This window comes from Phocoena phocoena, chromosome 5, assembly GCF_963924675.1.
Source record: "Phocoena phocoena chromosome 5, mPhoPho1.1, whole genome shotgun sequence".
Classification (NCBI taxonomy): domain Eukaryota; kingdom Metazoa; phylum Chordata; class Mammalia; order Artiodactyla; family Phocoenidae; genus Phocoena; species Phocoena phocoena.
Window position 1 is genome coordinate 39,932,196 of NC_089223.1, and position 19,302 is coordinate 39,951,497.

The 19,302-nt window shown below is 39.6% G+C and overlaps 1 protein-coding gene across 1 annotated transcript in view; it reads right to left on the reverse strand.

Moving 5' to 3' along the window:
- The window catches only part of GPAT3 (glycerol-3-phosphate acyltransferase 3), a 55,794-nt gene that overhangs the window by 19,180 nt on the left and 17,312 nt on the right, over nucleotides 1–19,302 (reverse strand). The gene's annotated exons all lie outside the window — the stretch shown is intronic.

Below are 19,302 nucleotides of genomic sequence, written 5' to 3' on the forward strand. Positions count from 1 at the left end.
CAACATGTTTCTTTAATGATAAAGTTGAAAGACAGAAATGACACAGGTACTCTCATACTCAATTTGTACGAGTGTGGAACTGGGAGCAATTTTGTCAAAATCTGTTTGGCATGAAGAAACTAAAAGTAGTTTTGCTGATGAGTCAATAATTCCAATTCTAGGAACCTGTCATAAGAAAATAATCAGAAACGCAGGCAAGAGTGTTCACTGTAGCATTTTCATTATAATAGATCCAGACAGGGACTTCCCTGGTGGCACAGTGGTTAAGAATCCGCCTGCCAATGCAGGGAACATGGGTTCGAGCCCTGGTCCGGGAAGATCCCCCATGCCGTGGAGCAACTAAGCCCAAGCACCAAAACTACTGAGCCTGTGGTCTAGAGCCCACAAGCCACAGCTACTGAAGCCCGCATGCCTAGAGCCCGTGCTCCACAACAAGAGGAACCAACGCAATGAGAAGCCCTTGCTCACCGCAACTAGAGAAAGCCTGCTCACAGCAATGAAGACCCAACGCAGCCAAAAGTTAATTAACTAATTTTAAAAAATAGACCCAGACAATGAGATATAGTATATCCATTAATAAAAACTATAATGTTAAGTGAAAAAAGCCAGGATCTAAAACTATGGTTTGCTCTTAACTCTATGAAATATATATACAGTAAAAATGTCCAGAAGGAAACATTAAGTGGTTATCTCTAGGCAATAGGACTAGGTTTTCCTCTTTATACTGTTATTGTATTTTCCATAAAGAAAATAATTCAAAGATTTTTTAAAGTAGCATAAGTTTAGTAGATTGAAAAATGACTACTGCCACCCAGTTCTACCCACTGAATAAAAATAATAGATGAGAAGATCTTCAAAATAAAAAGCTATATACACAGTGACATGGCTATCCATTTGTCCCTATGGGGCATATCACAAATGAATTTACTTCTTACATTAATTAGAAAAGTCAAGACTTAAGACGTTAAGTTCCCTTTGATTTTCTCATTTTTCAGTTTACTAGGAAATCAATGAGGAAAGTGGAGACAGCTATGTTATCTACCCTCTGGAGAACTTGGATGTGCATCTGTAGGAGGAGCTGTAATATACCCATTTTTTGAAGGAATGGCAGCATAATGCACTAGAGAAGAAAGTGAAGAGGATCTGGAATCCAAAGTCAAGTTCTGTTAGGACAACCACCAGCTTGCTCTATGACCAGGGGTAACCAATAAGTCACCTCACTTGGTGTCCTCCTTTATAAAATGGGGGGCAGGGGGCTGGGAAAGTCCTTACAAAGGCTGAAGTTTTCTGATTTTACTTTTGAGTTTTTTGGTGGGTTTTGTTTAGTTTTGCCCACATGCAAAGCTAATACCTAACCACCTTAAGAATGACAGCACTAAAGTAAGTTCTTGAATGATCATTAGATTATCTTTTTCAGTAGCGTACTCCAAGTGGTTTAATCTCTCCTCATCTCTGCAAAGGGTTTAATCAGTATTAGAAAATGAACCAAATAGTTTTGCTACTGAATTACCCTCTTGCTCTGTAGGTACTGCAGTACCACTGAGAGCAGGTTACTCAATCCGAGTACTGGCCAATATTTAGCAGTGCAAGAGTTTCATTATTTAGCAATGTATAGACTTTTTTTTATTAAGTCTAGAAGGGAAGAGATGAACAGTTACTTGGGAAATCGCTGAATGAAATACACTGGAGACAGGAGCCTGCCCTTCTAAAAAAATAACCTTTTTCAGAAGGACCATACAAGTTCAAATACAAGTTCAAGTTGCCTCATATTATTTAACTGAGCCAGGAGAGAAGAGATCTGTAAACAGAAGCCAACCCCTTAGCCACTACATATTTGATGTGCAATGTTTTCTCTGCCCTCTGACCTACTTTATTCTGCGTAACTCAAATAAAATATAACTCAATTTTATATTTTCCTTAAGCCTCTTTTGAAAAGTATGTGGGTAACTGCAATGTGGGTAACTGACAAAGGATTCATTTCCAGAATATATTAACATACAAAAAATTAGTAAGAAAAAGTCAAAGAATTCAGTTAAAAAATGCTTAAGTATATGGCAAGGAATTCATAAAAAGAGTAAGCCTTAATGACTTACTTACTTTTAAATAAACATTTAAAAGGATGTTCAGCTTCCCTATAATCAGAGAAATGCAAAAACCACAATGAGATACTATTTCATACCCATGAAGATGGATAGAAATTTTTAATTGAATAATATCAAGTGTTGGTAAAGACCTGGGACAATGGAATGTAATTAGCACAACCACACTAGAAAACAATTTGGCACTGTCTAGTAAACTTAAAGATATTCACAGCCCAAGACCCAGCAACTCTACTTCCAGGTACACCGCAGAAGATCTGCGTTTAATAATTGCAAATATACAGAAAAACTGCAGTGATGGTTCACTTTACCCAGATCCACGAACTGCCAACGTTTTGTCACATTTGCTTTACTGTCATATCTCTGTATGTATAAAACGATACTATTTTCTGAACCACTTGAGAATAAATTGCAGACATCATGCCCCTTACCCCCAAATATTTCAGCATAGATTTACTTAGGACATGGAGCTTCACTTATTTAACCACAGTACTTTTTTTTTTTTTTGGCCTTGCCCCGGTGCTTGCGGGATCTTGATTCCCCAACCAGAGATTGAACCAGGGCCATGGCAGTGAAAGCACCAAGTCCTAACTGCTGGACCACCAGGGAACTCCCATAACCACTGTACAATTATCAAAATGAGGAAAGCTGACATTACTGCAACACTAGTATCTACAGACCTTATTCAAATTCTAACAATGGTACCAATATCTTTCACAGCATTTTTTTCCTCGTCCAGGATTCAACCCAGGATTGTACAATACCTTTACATGTCGTCTCTGTAGTTTCCTATTATATGAAAAGTTTCCTCAGCCTTTCTTTGTTTTTCAAGATACTGACATTTCTTAAGAGCACAAGCCATTTATTTTGTAGAATGTCTCAATCTGGGTTAACGTGATGTCTCTTCATGCTTAGATGCAGGTTGTACACTTTGGGCAGGAATACAATGTAAGTGATGCTGTATCCTTCTCAGTGCATCCCATGGGGAGGCACTGATGTCAGTTTGTCCCATGATTTGTGACGTTTAATTTTGACCACTTGGCTTAAGGTAGTCAGTGCTTACAGGGTTCCCCCACTGTGAAGTTACTATTTTTCTCTTTTTGATTAATAAGTGGATAATTATTACCTATAAGTATCTATAAAAGGGAGATGCTTTGAAACTACGGAAATATCCTGCTCCTCACACTTTCACCCCAAATAAATTGGTATTATGTGTCTTTTTTTTTTTTTTTTTTTTTTTTGCGGTACGCGGGCCTCTCACTGCTGTGGCCTCTCCCGTTGCAGAGCACAGGCTCCGGACGCGCAGGCTCAGCGGCCGTGGCTCACACGCCCAGCCGCTCTGCGGCATGTGGGATCTTCCCGGACTGGGGCACGAACCCACGTCCCATGCATCGGCAGGCGGACTCTCAACCACTGTGCCACCAGGGAAGCCCTATGTGTCTTTTAAAATAGTATTTTCTCTCTCCTTCATTCCTTCCACATTTATTATTTGGTATTCCACTTTAAGGAAGAGCTTTTTCCTTATATTCTAGAGAGTTTCTTATAAAATTGTGCACAAACAGGCATATATAAGAACATCTTGCCACATTGTTTATAATAGCAAAATAGTGGAATCAATACGAAGGTTCATTCAATAGGTGGATATACAGCAATGTATACAAATATCGGGACTTCCCTGGAGGTCCAGTGGTTAAGACTCTGCGCTTCCACTGCAGGCGGCACGGGTTTGATCCCTGGTTGGGGAACTAAGATCCCACATGCCACCCACATGGCGTGGCCAAGAAAAATTTAATTTAATTTAATTTAAAATATATATATACAAATATCGAATCATTATGTTGTACACCTGAAACTAATATAATGTTATATGTCAATTATACGTAAATAAATGGAAGCTCATATTTTTTAAAATGGATGTATGAAGTGTATACTACACAGCAGTTAAAAGAAATTAACTAAAATTTACCAAATTAGATAATTTGCAAATATCAGAAGGAACAAACATTTCAGAGTAATATGTGAAAGGTGATATTTTTATAGAGTTTGAATAATGCAAAACAATAAATATTATATATTGTTTAAGAATACATACAGTATGAAAATATGCATAAAAATAATAAACATCAAAATCAGAGTAGTAGTTTCAGGTTTGGCAGGGCAATGGAATCAGGGAGGGATAAACAGGAGAATTTGTTTTGTAAAGCTTTATTTATTAAAATAGGTGGTGGCTACACATGTGCTATAACCAAGAAAAAGAAAAAAAAAGTTACATGGAACTGACAATTGTTCCCAAGATGAAGCTCTATATTGTAAGAGAGCAGGTGCTAGCTTAAGAGCTCTTTAATAAGGCACACAAAATCTGAAATTAGGTATTATAAAATTAGATGTCAAAAGAAGCACTACTGAATTTATAATGTTACTTCCTTCCTAAATATTGACTACCGGAGGGTCAGAAATACTGACTGAATTCACCCTAAGTATGAACTTCTAACAGGAAAAAATATTCAATTCACTCCACGTATAGGGGATACTCACTATGTATCAGGCATCAAAATACACCTTAGAAAAAGAGGAAATATTTCTTTTGACACCAAAAAATGATCATAAGTAGACCAAAAGTCTTCAAAATATAGATATAAGTACATATCAGATTTAACTAGCACAGACAGTTTCTATACTGGTTTTACTGTCATTAAGGAAACCTCATTATTATTGATAAATTAATCCTGATCCTTCAGAGCAACCCATAGATCTTAAATTGGTAAAACCCTGATTCTAGAAAATATTTCCTTTTGTTTTGCAAGTTAACCTCAAAAAGGGAAAGCCATAAACATTTGAACTTTGTCCTTAACCAGTGCTTTGGCCAACTCGACAAGGTTCATGCTTGGATGAAAATAAAATTAGAACAATTATATCTAATGCAAGAGATGAATTGCACAAGCTGCCTGTGCCACCTGCCTTGAGCAAGTCACTGGTACATAAATAATACCAGCTATGAAAGGCCTGTTAAAAGAAATGGAGGCTGAAGTTAAAACCATCTCAAATATAATTAACTCTAAATTAGCTGAGTGAACTCTTGGAATAACTGCCCATTTATAAATCACACTAGTTTTTCCATCTTCCAGCTGTAAAGTATGCTTTCTAGGTCAGCAATTACGGAAAATCAGGGTCCACCACAGACCAAAGCTGGATACAGCAGGCTTATGTATAGAAGTTGATCCTTAACCTACCAATAGGCTATATTCCAAAAGTCAGAAGCTCAGAGTTTAAAACACACTCTCTCATGGAAACTTTGAATTAGTCTGTTTGAGCTAGAGTCCTATCCAATCATAAGCCTAATTAACCCAAAATATACGTGATCATATAGTAGCAGTACCATGAAATAGAAATCTCCTTTAGCACTATTTCCACAGAAAATTTAAAAATTAAATCTGGCTTGGAATCAACAAAAACAAAACAAAAAACTTCCTTGTCTTGTAGTGACTTAGAGGGGGCGTTAGGGGCACTTTCTGGGACACTGTTAATGTTCTACTTCTTGATCTAGATGAGAGGTCCATGAGTACATTTACTTTGGGAAATCCATCAAGTTGTACATTTATAATTTTATACTCTTGTCTATGTATATTATGCTTCAATTTTGTAAAAATTGTACTTGAGATCTGCTGTACAGTATGGCCTATAGTTAACAATACTGTATTGTACACTTAAAATTTTGAGAGGGTAGATCTTATGTGAAGTGTTTTTACCACAATTTTAGAAAAAAAAGAATTAAAGGAGACAATATCTGTTAATCCCCTATTTCCATGATTTACCTATTATAGGATTAAATAAATACTAAATAGTATTAAATAAATACGTCCCTTGAAAAAAAAAAGTTTACTCTATATCCCCCTACCCAATTATTAAGCAATTGGGCAGGAAGGAGTTTACCTGTCCCAGCTCCAACTAGTGGTGGCAAGGTCCTTTTTCTGCTATAAGAATCTCCTCTGAGGGTCTCCGGTTCTTGGCAAGAAAGCCAGGCTACATTCTTCCCTCCTATGCCCCAATATCCTTCCTGATCCATAAATGTGATTGGCCTGATTAAAGAGACCAGGGTAAAGTAGCTGTAAAGATTAACTGTGTGTGGGCTTCCCTGGTGGCGCAGTGGTTGACGGTCCTCCTGCCAATGCAGGGGACATGGGTTCCAGCCCTGGTGCAAGAAGATCCCACATGCTGTGGAGTAACTAAGCCCGTGCACCACAACTACTGACCCTGTGCTCTAGAGCCCGCAAGCCACAACTACTGAGCCCATGCGCCACAACTACTGAAGCCCGTGCACCTAGAGCCCATGCTCTGCAACAAGAGAAGCCACCGCAATGAGAAGTCCGCGCACCACAACGAAGAGTAGCCCCCGCTCGCCGCAACTAGAGAAAGCCAGCACGCAGCAACGAAGACTCAACGCAGCCAAAAATAAGTAAATAAATTTATTTTTTAAAAAAAGATTAACTGTATGCAGTTGGGGCTGGGGAGTGGGGTGGATCAGAGCAGCTGGGATTAAAGAGCGGAAATATTCAGCGCCAGCCTCCGGACAGATAAGACCCATGTTCAATCCCTTAGGCATAGTTCAAGGTCCTTATACAATTCTAACAAGTCAGAGCGAAGGACAGATCCCTGAACAGACCACTGAGCTCTGTCCTCATTCTTCTCCAGTTCATTAATCATCATAGATATTAACACACTAATGAGCGCATCAACTACGCAGTCCGCCAACTACACAGGTTTCCAGTCCACTTTTTGCCACCTTTTTTCAAAATAATTTACCATCGCAAGGCTAAGCTTGAGATATACCATATGCAAAAAATTCCCTGGGCCGTTAGTCAAGTTACAATTTCCAGCACATAAATTAGGCGATTTGACTATGCTTATTTCACAGTGAATCCTTCGTGTTCCTGACTACCACTGTTCTCCTTCCTAAGTACTTTTGAAAAATCCAGTTTACTGTTATTAACTTAGTTAAGTGTAATAATGGTATCCAGATTATGTTTTTAAAAAGTCAGATTTTTGAGATGCATACTAAGGTAAGTAGAGGCAAAATGACATAACATCTAGTTTTAAAATACTCCCACAAAAGGACATTCATCAAGGTGAGAGTACGGGGGATGGGGGTATGGGATGAATTGGGAGATTGGGGTTGACATATAACACTATTGATACTATGTATAAAATAGATAACTAATGAGAACCTACTGTACAGCACAAGGAGCTCTACTCAGTGCTCTCTGGTACCTAAATGGGAAGGAAATCCAAAAAAGAGGGGATACATGTATATGTATAGCTGATTCACTTTGCTGTACAGTAGAAACTAACACAACATTGTAAAGCAACTATACTCCAATAAAAATTTTTAAAATGAGTCACTACAATTATACATTAAAATACATGACAGCACACACACACAAAAAAGTGAGAATACAATGTTTCTGATTGCTTATCTGTATTCTCTGATTTTCGACATTGCTCACATACTACCTCTGTAATTAAACTTTTAATTAAATAAAATACTTCCACAAAGAAAAAACTGAAAAAAAGGATAGATAAAGCAAATTCTTGTTGAATTAGGGTGATGGCTATAAGGGAATTAACTGTACTATTCTCTTTACTTTTTAAAACTGAATACTGTATTTTCTTTTTAATCTGTTTAAGAAACTCATTTGAAATGTCAGTTTAGCTGGGAATCAATTTCCTCATCTAAATCTCATTCATTCGTTCATTCAGTCATTACAGAGAGAGTTCCAGGCCAGGCACTAAAATATTCAATACACAGATGGGAGAGGGAAAAAAAGGAATTGAACTAACTCAGTAATTCTCAAGCATGGCTGCACATTAGAATATCTTTGGAATCTATAAAAGTAAAGACATCAGGGTCCAACCCCAAATCAACTAAATTAAAATAACTACACTTTTTAAAATATATAGGAATGGGAGAAAAACTATAAGGAAAGATATCAAAATATTAGGTCTTTTCTGGGTAATAGGATTTCATATGGGTAACTTTTCATTTTCTTATACATCTGCAACGTCTAATTTTTCAGTAAAGTATATGTATTATTTTACATAGTGAGAGAAAAGTACTAAAAATGCTATTTTTAAAAAACAAAACGAGGGCTTCCCTGGTGGCACAGTGGTTGAGAGTCCGCCTGCCGATTCAGGGGACACGGGTTCGTGCCCCGGTCCGGGAAGATCCCACATGCCGCGGAGTGGCTGGGCCCGTGAGCCATGGCCGCTGAGCCTGCGCGTCCGGAGCCTGTGCTCCGCAACAGGAGAGGCCACAACAGTGAGAGGCCCGCGTACCGCAAAAAAAAACAAAAAACAAAAAACCCCAAAATGAGATATGTACTACTACTTACCCACCACATGGCTATAATTAAAAGGGCTGGGCTTCCCTGGTGGCGCAGTGGTTGAGAGTCCGCCTGCCGATGCAGGGGACACAGGTTCGTGCCCCGGTCTGGGAAGATCCCACATGCTGCGGAGCGGTTGGGCCTGTGAGCCATGGCCACTGAGCCTGTGTGTCTGGAGCCTGTGCTCCGCAATGGGAGAGGCCACAACAGTGAGAGGCCCGCGTACCGCAAAAAAAAAAAAAAGGGCCAAAACTACCAAGCACTGAAGGGGCTATAGAATGCAGACACAGCTCTGAGAGTGTACAACCATTTTGGAATACCATTTAGCAGTTTCCAACAGTTAAACACACTTGTTTACCCTATGACCTGGCAATTCCACTTCAAGGTATGTACCCAAGAAAAACAAGTAAACAGGTTCACAACAATGGTCATAGCAGCTTTATTCCTAACAGCTAAAAACTGTAAAATAACCCAAATGTCAATCAACACAATAATGAGTAAACAAATTTTTATGTATTTGTAAAAAGAAATACTCCACAACAATTTAAAAAAAATCCACTGATTCATGTAACATGGAGAAATCTCATAAACATTATGCTGCTTGAAAAACACACAAAAGAGCCCATTCTATATGATTTCATTTATGTGAATTTCAAAAAAAATAGGAAAAACTAATTGATAGTGACAGAAATCAAAAGAGAGGTTACAATGAGGACTGAGGGATGAGTCACGCCTACTAGGCAGGACCTGAGAGAACTGTGAGATCATGAATATGTTCAGCTGAATCTGGGTGGTAGTCACATTGGTTTACAAGTATGTAAAAATTCATCTTGTTGAACAGTTGATATTTGTGCAGTTTAATGTATGTTAATTATGCCTCAATTTTTGGGGGGAATCAGAAAACTGTTACAGGGACTTCGCTGGTGGTCCGGTGGGTAAGACTCCACGCTCCCAATGCAGGGGACCCAGGTTCAATCCCTGGTCAGGGAACTAGATCCCGCATGCTGCAACTAAGAGTCTGCCTGACGCAACAAAGATCCCGTGAGCCGCAACGAAGACCCAGTGCAGCCTAAATAAATAAATTTTTTTTTAAAGAAAACTGTTACATTTAAGAGTCTTCACAACTTTTAGCTATAATCCCAATTAGAGGCTCTAGCCAATCATACCTACCCTTCCCACGAATAATTTTTGTCTTCCTTCCTAAACTAAAAAGACAACTGACATTTATTGAATGCTTCCTGATGCCAGACTGTGTGCTAAACCCTTGACATGTACACTCATGTAATCCCCATAATCCTATGAGGTATTGTCTATTATCCCCATTTTACAGACTAGGAAACTAAGGCTCAGGATGATTGGGTAACTTACCTGGAGCCATGGGGAGAGAAAGGCATAGAACCAGCATTTGAAACCAAGTCTGTGACTCCAAAACCAAATGTTCTCTCATATTCTAAACCTTCAAATTCCATGTCACTCTGTCCAACAGTTGCTCTTTGACAAACCTCAAAGATGTAAGATCTTTCCCATCAACTCCACATCAGCCCCAGTTCTTCCTTGCTAAAGAGAAACCCTGAGTAGCACTTCTACTGAGTATCTGTCCTACCTTTGAAGGAAGAAATGGAACTTTGATATGGGAAAACCTATAAGTGGCCTCCATCTGTCATTAATCTGGACACTCACTTGACTGATTTAGGCTTAATCATCCCTCCCAGGAAGCAGGAACTCAAGTCACTGGTTTTTTTTTTTTCATCTGAGGCAGGAATCTTTTACAGCCTGGAGCACACCCCATTAGGTCTTCCTACAATAAGCCCAATAGAAAACAGCCCCTGGGCAGTGGTCCATTTAATACTCCCTCCGTTTGTAGTTCAGCCAGGTCCGAGTTGCCCAAGGAGGCTGTTCTGTCCAATCTGTGATTCAGCACACAGATGTCCTGCCGGTATCCTTCCTCTTCAAGTCCTCTCTGAGGCAGAAGCAGCTGCCCCAGGCATCTTGCAGGCTAGTCAAGGTTTAGAAAGGATAATCACCCTTGACGTTTTATTGTTGTCTCTGTTAGGGTTTATTCTAAAGTCATTTACCTCTGTTATATCCTCATTAACCTGGACTGTCACCCAGCCAAGGTTTGTAGAAAACAGCCTCTATACAACCTGCTATATCCTCAGCCATGACTCTACATTGAGTTCAAGGTCTCTGAGCCAAAGACAGATTGACTGTAAAACTAAGAAGGTTAAGCTTCAGTCTCCTCACCTGCATGGCCCCTTCCAAGCTCCCACACCTAATTTTGTGTATTCTTTTTCTTAAAGAGAGTCTCCAAATTGTATAGGCTTCAGGCCCCCACAACGTGGATTGGTCCCCACCTCTGAATCAAAATATCATTTTGTTGCTACAAGCGACAGATCTATGTTAACCCCTCACCCTACAACCTAAAATGATTTAGAAGAAGAAATACTTAGGATGAGAGAAACATGTTATTACCAGCAAGTATTAGAACACTGAGAGTTCACAGACACACATTAACATCTTTCTGCTTAGTTTCACCTATTATTGATAATATTTTATCTATTTGATTGTCAAATTAGCAATATACTTGTAAGAGGGGTTGCTGTTGGCTAGGTCATTTTTTGGTTGCTGTTTTAAGGTTTGGAAGTAGAAGTAGATCGGTAGAATGTAGTAGTAGAAGTAGAAGGAGTACTTCTTGGAAGTAGAGAGATCGGTCAGGATGAAAAACAAAAATATGAATACAATGCAAACTGAAGGAAAAAAACCCTCACTACATAAAAGTTTCACAAGTGTCCCTGCTTTAGAATGAGACTTGTATGTACCATAAAAAAAAAGGGGTCCATAAAAAGAAAAGGGGGCAAAATCAGAAGAACTATCATGACCCATGATATACATGAAATGTGCTCAAAATAAATGCTGACTTAGCATCTCCTTTGGTTCCCTAAGAGCTACTCAATCATGATTGCCTAGTTTTTAAAAAAGCTTTAGAGTTACGAAACTACTCGTGCTCCCCCCCCCAGTAATGCTTCCCCAGTTGGCACATTTAAGAGTCACATTCAACTTTTTTTTTTTCACATGAAAAGGGTAAAGTTTACTTTAAACACCTACACATCCCACTAGTTAATCCAAGTAAGAAAAACAAAATAAGGACAGGGGTGAGAGTCCACATATAATACAAAATAAGAATTTACAAAGAAGAAATAACATAAACAGAAAAGTATAAAAATCATAAGAAACAACGTTGTACAAAGTCCTATGCAAATGAATATAATAAAAAGCTAGTCAAAATGGATAGCTTTCTAACTAAGAAAACATTACTAATACTGACACCAAGAGATGAATGCTCTAAACGATGGGGGGGACGGTTCAGGCGGTAATGTGAGTGCTGGGGAGCAGCAGATGAAGCTTTGCGCAACCACCGCTCATTTCTTGCTGTGCGGCCCAATTCCTATCGGGCCTCATACCCGGGGATTGGGGACCCCTGCTCTAAAGAGAACCATTTTCACAAATGCAGTAATGTTGTGAGGAGTAAGAAAACTTTACCTGTCCCAGACCCGAACCGTTTTACAAGGAATTTTAGCAAACCTTCAAATCTGAGAAGAAAGGGCATAAAGGGGGAAGGAGGGAAGTAAGTAGGTAGGTAATACACTAATCTCAAATATAAAGATCAATTGCAAAAATCCTAACTCCAATTTTGGCACAGTTTCCAGCACCATATTATGACTAAGCAATGTTTAGTCCACAAAGATGACTCTAATATTAAGCTATTAATGTAATTTACCATAATATGCCTAAAGGGGTGGGGGGAATACTCATCACCAAATATTCTGAAAAGCATGACAAATTCAACATTCATTCTTGATTTACAAAACAAGCATCAAGAAGTATTTCCCATAGATGGAAAACTAGATCAAAGCCAACCTGGCGCTTACAGGGAAGACGCTGCAGGCACTACAGCCTGTCCCCAGCAGGAACAGCAACTAACACCACTGCTAGTCAATGCTGTATTGGGGTAGCAGACAGCACAATTAGACAAGGGAAAGAAATGAAGTATAAACTGGTAAAGAAATAAAATGCAAACTAAAGTTGAATAAGAAGTGGTAAAACTATCACTACTAAGATAAAATAGCTGCATGCCTGAGAAAAAAAAAAAGGAAATCTGAAACCTACATAAGTAGAACTCTTACTTTTTTATATCCTTCTGCCTTACTAAAATCAAAGCTTTCCAATATACAAACAACAATCAGTTAGAAGATATGATGGAAGAAGAGACTTCATTAATAATATCTACTGGAATTATAAACTTAAGAGGAAATGGACACTGTCTAAGGAAAACTTTCAAACACCTCTGGAGGGTACAAAGAAACACCTAAACAAATGGAAAGATATAATGTTCTTGGAGAAGAAGACTCAACACAGATACGGTCAAACCACCCTCAGTAAACTTATAAATTTACCACAATGCCAATAAAAATAGATAGTTGTATTTCCTCTGGAACATAGACAAGCTGAATGTCAAGACCATACGGATCACAAGCAAGAATTCACAAGACAGTTCTGTAAGGAAAAGCAATGAGAACAACGATCCCTGCCAGATATTAAAATGTCAATAATTAAAACAACGTACCAGTACATGAGAAGACAAGTAAACATTGCAGAATAGAAAGTTCAAGAATAGATCCAAAACTATACTAGAATTCAGGAAATTATTAAGGTTGCATCACAAATCATCTGGGTAGAGATGGGCTTTTTAATAGACAGTGTTGCAACATCTGGATAGCCATCTGGACAAATACACCAGAATAAAAGAATCAAATACTTAAATTGTTTTTTTTAAAGCCATAAAAGTAGTCAAAGAAAACACTGGAGAATTCCCTTAAGACTTGGCAGAGGGAAGATTTTTCTACTAAAAAAACTAAAAATCCAGAAGCTATAAAAAGAAAATATTGATAAATTTGACTACATAAAGATGAAAAATATCAGACTTCCCTGGAGGCTCAGTGGTTAAGAATCCGCCTGCCAATACAGGGGACACGGGTTTGAGCCCTGGTCCCAGGAGATCCCACATGCTGTGGAGCAAATAACCCTGTGCGCCACAACTACTGAGCCTGTGCTCTAGAGCCTGCGAGCCACAACTACTGAGTCCACGTGCCACAACTACTGAAGCTCGCATGCCCAGAGCCCGTGCTCCACAACAAGAGAAACCACTGCAATGAGAAGCCTGCGCACCGCAATGAAGAGTAGCCCATGCTCGCCGCAACTAGAGAAAGCCTGTGAAAGCCTGTGCGCAGCAACGAAGACCCAACGCAGCTAAAAATAAATAAATAAATTTATTAAAAGAAGAAAATATCTGCATAGTAAGAAGCATGATAAGCAAAGGGGAAAATACAATTGCAAACTGAAAGCAGTATTTTTATCTCAGCACAGACAAAAGCTAATTAATCACTTTAATATATGAGAAGGTCCCAAAAATCAAAGTGAAACAGAAATCAAGAGAGAGAGAAAAATGGGCAAAAGAAAAGAAAAATTGCCAAAAGACAGTTTCCAGAAAAAGAAATACAAATGGCCCTTAAATATAAAATGTGTACCAAATCACACTCTCTATAAAAGAGATGCAAATTAAGAGTAACATGAGTTTCCACTTCTCACCCATCAGACTGGTACAAACCCAAAAGTTTGACATACATTTACAGAATTGGTGAAGCTGTGGGGAAAGAGGCACTTCCATACACCCCTAGTGGAAGTACAAATAGTACAACCATTAATGAAGGGTGATTTGGCCACCAATCAAAATTACAAATGCTCTCTGACAGAGCAATCCCATTCATGTCACAGATTCATGTTACACGTATTTCATGTTACAAACAGTGTGAATCGCCACATATTTTTTGATAGCAAGAGGTGGAGAACTACAGGTAAGAAACCATTTGCATTGATGTAATGAAATTTCTTGTAGCTGTTAAAAAAAAAGAAACTTTCTAAGTAATAATATGGAAAGGACTATAGGCTATAAGTGAAAAACTGGCTCAGAGTAGTGTTTACTGTACATCATCTTTGGTATTAGCAACTCAAGAAAATAACAAACATTTCCATTACAATAGCACATTTGAGGTCACATAAAGAACCACTGGAACATCCATAAGACACTAACATGGCATAGAGGTAGAAAGTAACGGCTGGAAGCTACACGTATCAAAGCACATGTTTTTAAATCGCTATGATTTTTGTACCATGTGAATGTAAATACTACCTATGCCAGAAAGTTTTTAAAAGATGTGTAAACCCAAATTTAAAATGTTTACACAAGAACTTGAACACACATATCCTTTGTGTGTCATCTGCTGGCTCTCCCAGAATCCCATCAGTCTGATGGCTCAGCCTATGCAGAACTGCAAAGATGCAACAAAGTGAAACCGTACTACGATCACTTTCCACATAAACCAGTGTCATCCCTGCATTTCAAATCTTACCCTAAAATACGTAATTTCTACGTTAGCTTTAGAAGTCCCTAATAACCCCACCACCACCTCACATGTGTAGACACTCACAGAAAAGCAGTTTACAGATAAGGTATTCACTGTTTTTATTTCTGAAAAAGAGTTGATAGAAAACATCTATTGAAAAATATAGCACAAAAGAGTATCGGTGGACAGAGGAATGAGGAGAGAGAAAATATAGAGTTAGAACTCTCTCTCCTCTGAGTTTCCACTCTCTCTCTTTTCCCTGGTTGATCTTCATCTGGTTCATTTATCTCTTCCTGCCTGCCTTTTTTCTCTAGCCTCTATAAATGTCTTTCACTCAGTGAGTTCATTCAATCTACCATTTCAACTTCCACCCTCTGCAAATAATTCCCAAATGTACATCTATAGTCCTGACTTCTTCCCCAAGGCTCACATGGCTTTTTTTGTTGTTTTGGTTTTTTTTTTTTTTTTTGCGGTACGCGGGCCTCTCACTGTTGTGGCCTCTCCCGTTGCGGAGCACAGGCTCCGGACGCGCTGGCTCAGCGGCCATGACTCACGGGCCCAGCCACTCCGCGGCATGTGGGATCTTCCCGGACCGGGGCACGAACCCACGTCCCCTGCATCGGCAGGCGGACTCTCAACCACTGCGCCACCAGGGAAGCCCCAAGGCTCACATTTTTATATGGCTGCACAGACCCTCCACCTCTGCACCAGCCTCATGGCTCTGGTTCAAGGCCCCAATACCTTCCAGAATGGCTTTCCATCTACCACCCTCCTTTCTCCACTTTCCCCACCCTCTTCCTAACCCTGCTTCCAAAAAGCTACCAGATTTGTCCTGAATTTAATTAAGTAATTTCTTGGCTTCGAATTCAAGGCTTTTTAGGATTGAAATATCCAATCTCGACACTTTGCACCTCCAACTCATCTTCACTCATCCTAGCTCCAACCAGACTAAATCAGTTCTTGGGGCCCTAATATCTCTTAGGCTCTCCTACTCTCCTGCCTTTGCTTACAATTTCTTCCAACTGATACACCTTTTTCTAAAATTACTCAAGATTCTTCACATCAGCAGACCTCCATTTTCCCCTTTTTCATTTTCCTTGAGCCCATGAACCACCAACCCCATTCACTATATGATGCAGGAGTTGTTTTAACTGATTATCAGCAAGACAGGGAAAAAAGTCCATGTTACATCAAACTTACAAAATATCACTTATAAGTTTCTAAAATTAAATCAGGCTTACACTAAAAGACAGAATGGATGACTTGTCCTATGAGGGTGAGGGTGAAATGGCAAGGCAATGCCCTCCCTTAAAAAAAAAAAAAAAAAGATGTTAGTTCTTTTTTTTGATTACAAAATGCCTGTTTTTCTCTTGTACACATACCCTGATACACATGCCTCTCTATTGATTAGCAATCTTGGGCACAGGCTCATTGAGATAAGCATCAGAGGCTGAGCACCGTCACACGCTGGGATTTCGCAATGCCTGCTGGCATCACACACAATGTCTGTTGTCAAGGGTCATGTGGGTTGACCACTGACTGGCAAGGAAATTCACTGTTTAGAACATGAGTCACTGAAAATGAGGACATTCATTTAGTCAAGTAAATTTGTGCTAATGCTGTTGCAGAAGCAGGAAGAGGAAAGGATTCATCTGCATGATACACTAACAGATACCAACTTAATTTAATAAACAAAAAGCTTACCACACTTTGAAAAAAAGAACATACACCTACCCTTTGCAAAGGCTTGGAGTACTTTACATAGTCTACCAAGCAGGTGAATGCTTGAATTAATCACACATAGCCAACGTCTGTACTCTCTATCCAATCTTAATCTCATTTTCTCTCTCTCTTCTTTTTTTTAAGGGATGGTCTCTGGAATTCATTATCAACTTCCCCTCTGCTAGTTAGCTAGTTATTTATTTATGTATGTATGTATGTTTGTTTGTTTGTTTGTTTATTTGGCTGCACCGGATCTTAGTTGTGGCACGCAGGATCTTCATTGCTGTGTGCGGGATCTTTAGTTGCGGCATGCGGGATCTTTTAGTTGCGATGTGCGTGCTCTTAGTTGTGGTGTGTGGGATCTAGTTCCCCAGGGATCGAACCCAGGCCCCCTGCATTGGGAGCACGGAGTCTTAACCACTGGACCACCAAGGAAGTCCCTCCCCCCTGCTTAAATCAAGAGAATGCCACTGGTTTCAAAGGGATACCTGAAATCACTGCCCTTAATGCTGTTTTCTCTTGCAACTTGAAGAAGGTTGTCATGTGCTATGTATATGCACTGTCTCCAGAATACCTTAAATTTTGTAAAGGCCTGAAGCCATGTTCCTCCAAGTTGCTGTCCTCTGCATACAACGCATTTTTCCAGGTATCCAAAGATAATAAGGCCAAATGATCCACCGACAAAGTTTGTCCATGGCATCCCCTGCACCCTCAGGCATCAGGGTCCACTTCTATTTCCCAGGTGAAATTAGCAGATGCAGGCTGCCCAGTGCTCAACACCAGAGAAGCACAGAGGCAAATCCTGTTTCCAGAAACATCTGGAAAGGAAGAAGGCTCTAAAGCCCTAACAGAAAAGCGTCCCGTTCTTTACTCTCGTTCACCAGGTATCCCAGAAGTTACAGGAGACATAAGGGGTCTACTGGTTCTGCTCCCTGAGAAACCTTCAGAAGATGGGCTAGGGCTCCAGGGTATAGAAGCTCTTCTCTAGCCAGCCCAAGCTTTGGGGGAAACAGAGCTTTTGAGGAAGAGAAGCAGAGATACCAGGCACCTGACCTAGAAAAGCAAGGGAAGGGGTCCAGAGTAGAGCTTTTCATCACACTGTTCTGAGGTTGGCACACCAAGGAGGAGGGCCCTGCCTAAGAGTTTTGCTCACCCCCAGGGCATCCAGACATCACTGGCTTCTTCCTACCCCAACCCATGAAAAAAACTGTCTAATCACAAGTCCAATGGGATCTCTCCTTCCTCTAGCCCAAGAGCCTATTCTCAACAAATGTAGAACCCACACTATCTGCTCCCTATCTCCCCCACCTTGCGTGTACGAGGCATGTTTTGGTGCCCTCACCTCTCACTTTCTTGTTGGTTCGAAAACTTATGCTGCCCCAAGTGCTTCAGCAAGAAAAACAGAAAATTGGGAAATGCTATTACAAAATCTCTTGAAGAAAGGAGAAAAGGTGAAGAGGGCTTCAGGAGCTGTTGCTACTTTCTGGCAGAATAAAAGAACTGATGAAGGGCTTTCTCTACCCATAGAGCCAGTGGCCCACAAGCAGACACCGATGTTACAGAGATAAACACCACATAAAGACAGACTGAAAACTGAAATACTTAAAATATTTATAGGGAATTTGTTACAACCAAGACAAAAAGGCACTGCTAAAAAATGAAAAGAGTTTTGTTATATAATTTATACCTCTCCCAAAATTCTCAATTATCTATCCAATTTGCAAAAAATCTCTATGTAATCTACCTACTAGTCTGGTCCAGTTTTCATATCCTTTTTTGCTAATGAGAAGTTCTTTCTTACATCTATCAAATTTTTTACTTCAATTTAAGCCAATCTTTTTATTCCATCTTTTATGGATATGGAGGAAAAGTGGGATGGCTTCCTCCTTCTAATAATTAACCAACTGAAAAATGTATAATCCCTCAGTTTTTTTCTTTTTCTAAATTCAATAATCAACCCTCACAGATCTCATTAAACCCTTTATACAGGCTTCAGAATTTCCTCTTTACCACCCTTAATACAAACAGTAAACCTCGACTTACCTGTGCCTTTGTATCACATCTAAACTGCTTTGCATTTGAGGCCCTTCATAACCTAATCTTATTTCTATCTTTTGTCTCTTCTATAAACTAAGCTCACTCCCACTGCTATTTAAATGATTCCCTCATTTTCCCAGTTTAGAAAGCCATCACCTTAGTTAACCTCAATCCACCTCCACATGGCCAGTTCAACACCAAACATCCACAAAAAACCCTCTCTGATGTCCCCCATCCAAAATGATCTCCTTTCATGCTACGCTCATTAAGTTTCTTCCTCAAATTAATTATATTTATATGTTTGTGGACTTCAATAACACCAGTGCTGCCTGATTCTCAACTGCCACATAGATATCCGGATCTTGGTGATATCTCCTTAACTAGGCTAAGGGTCGCTTGTGGGCATAGTTCCGAATATAACGTAGGCACACGGAAGACACGCAGGAATCACTGTTCATGGCCAAGGCCAGGGCTAGTGATTCAAAGCAGCGCATCACTGTGTAGTTAAACATGCTGGCTCTTTTATGCACTGCAGCATCAGTCTAGGTTCTGTGCCCTGCTTTCCACTGCCTGCTTATCTAAAACTCTGCCTGTGGCTTTCTGAAG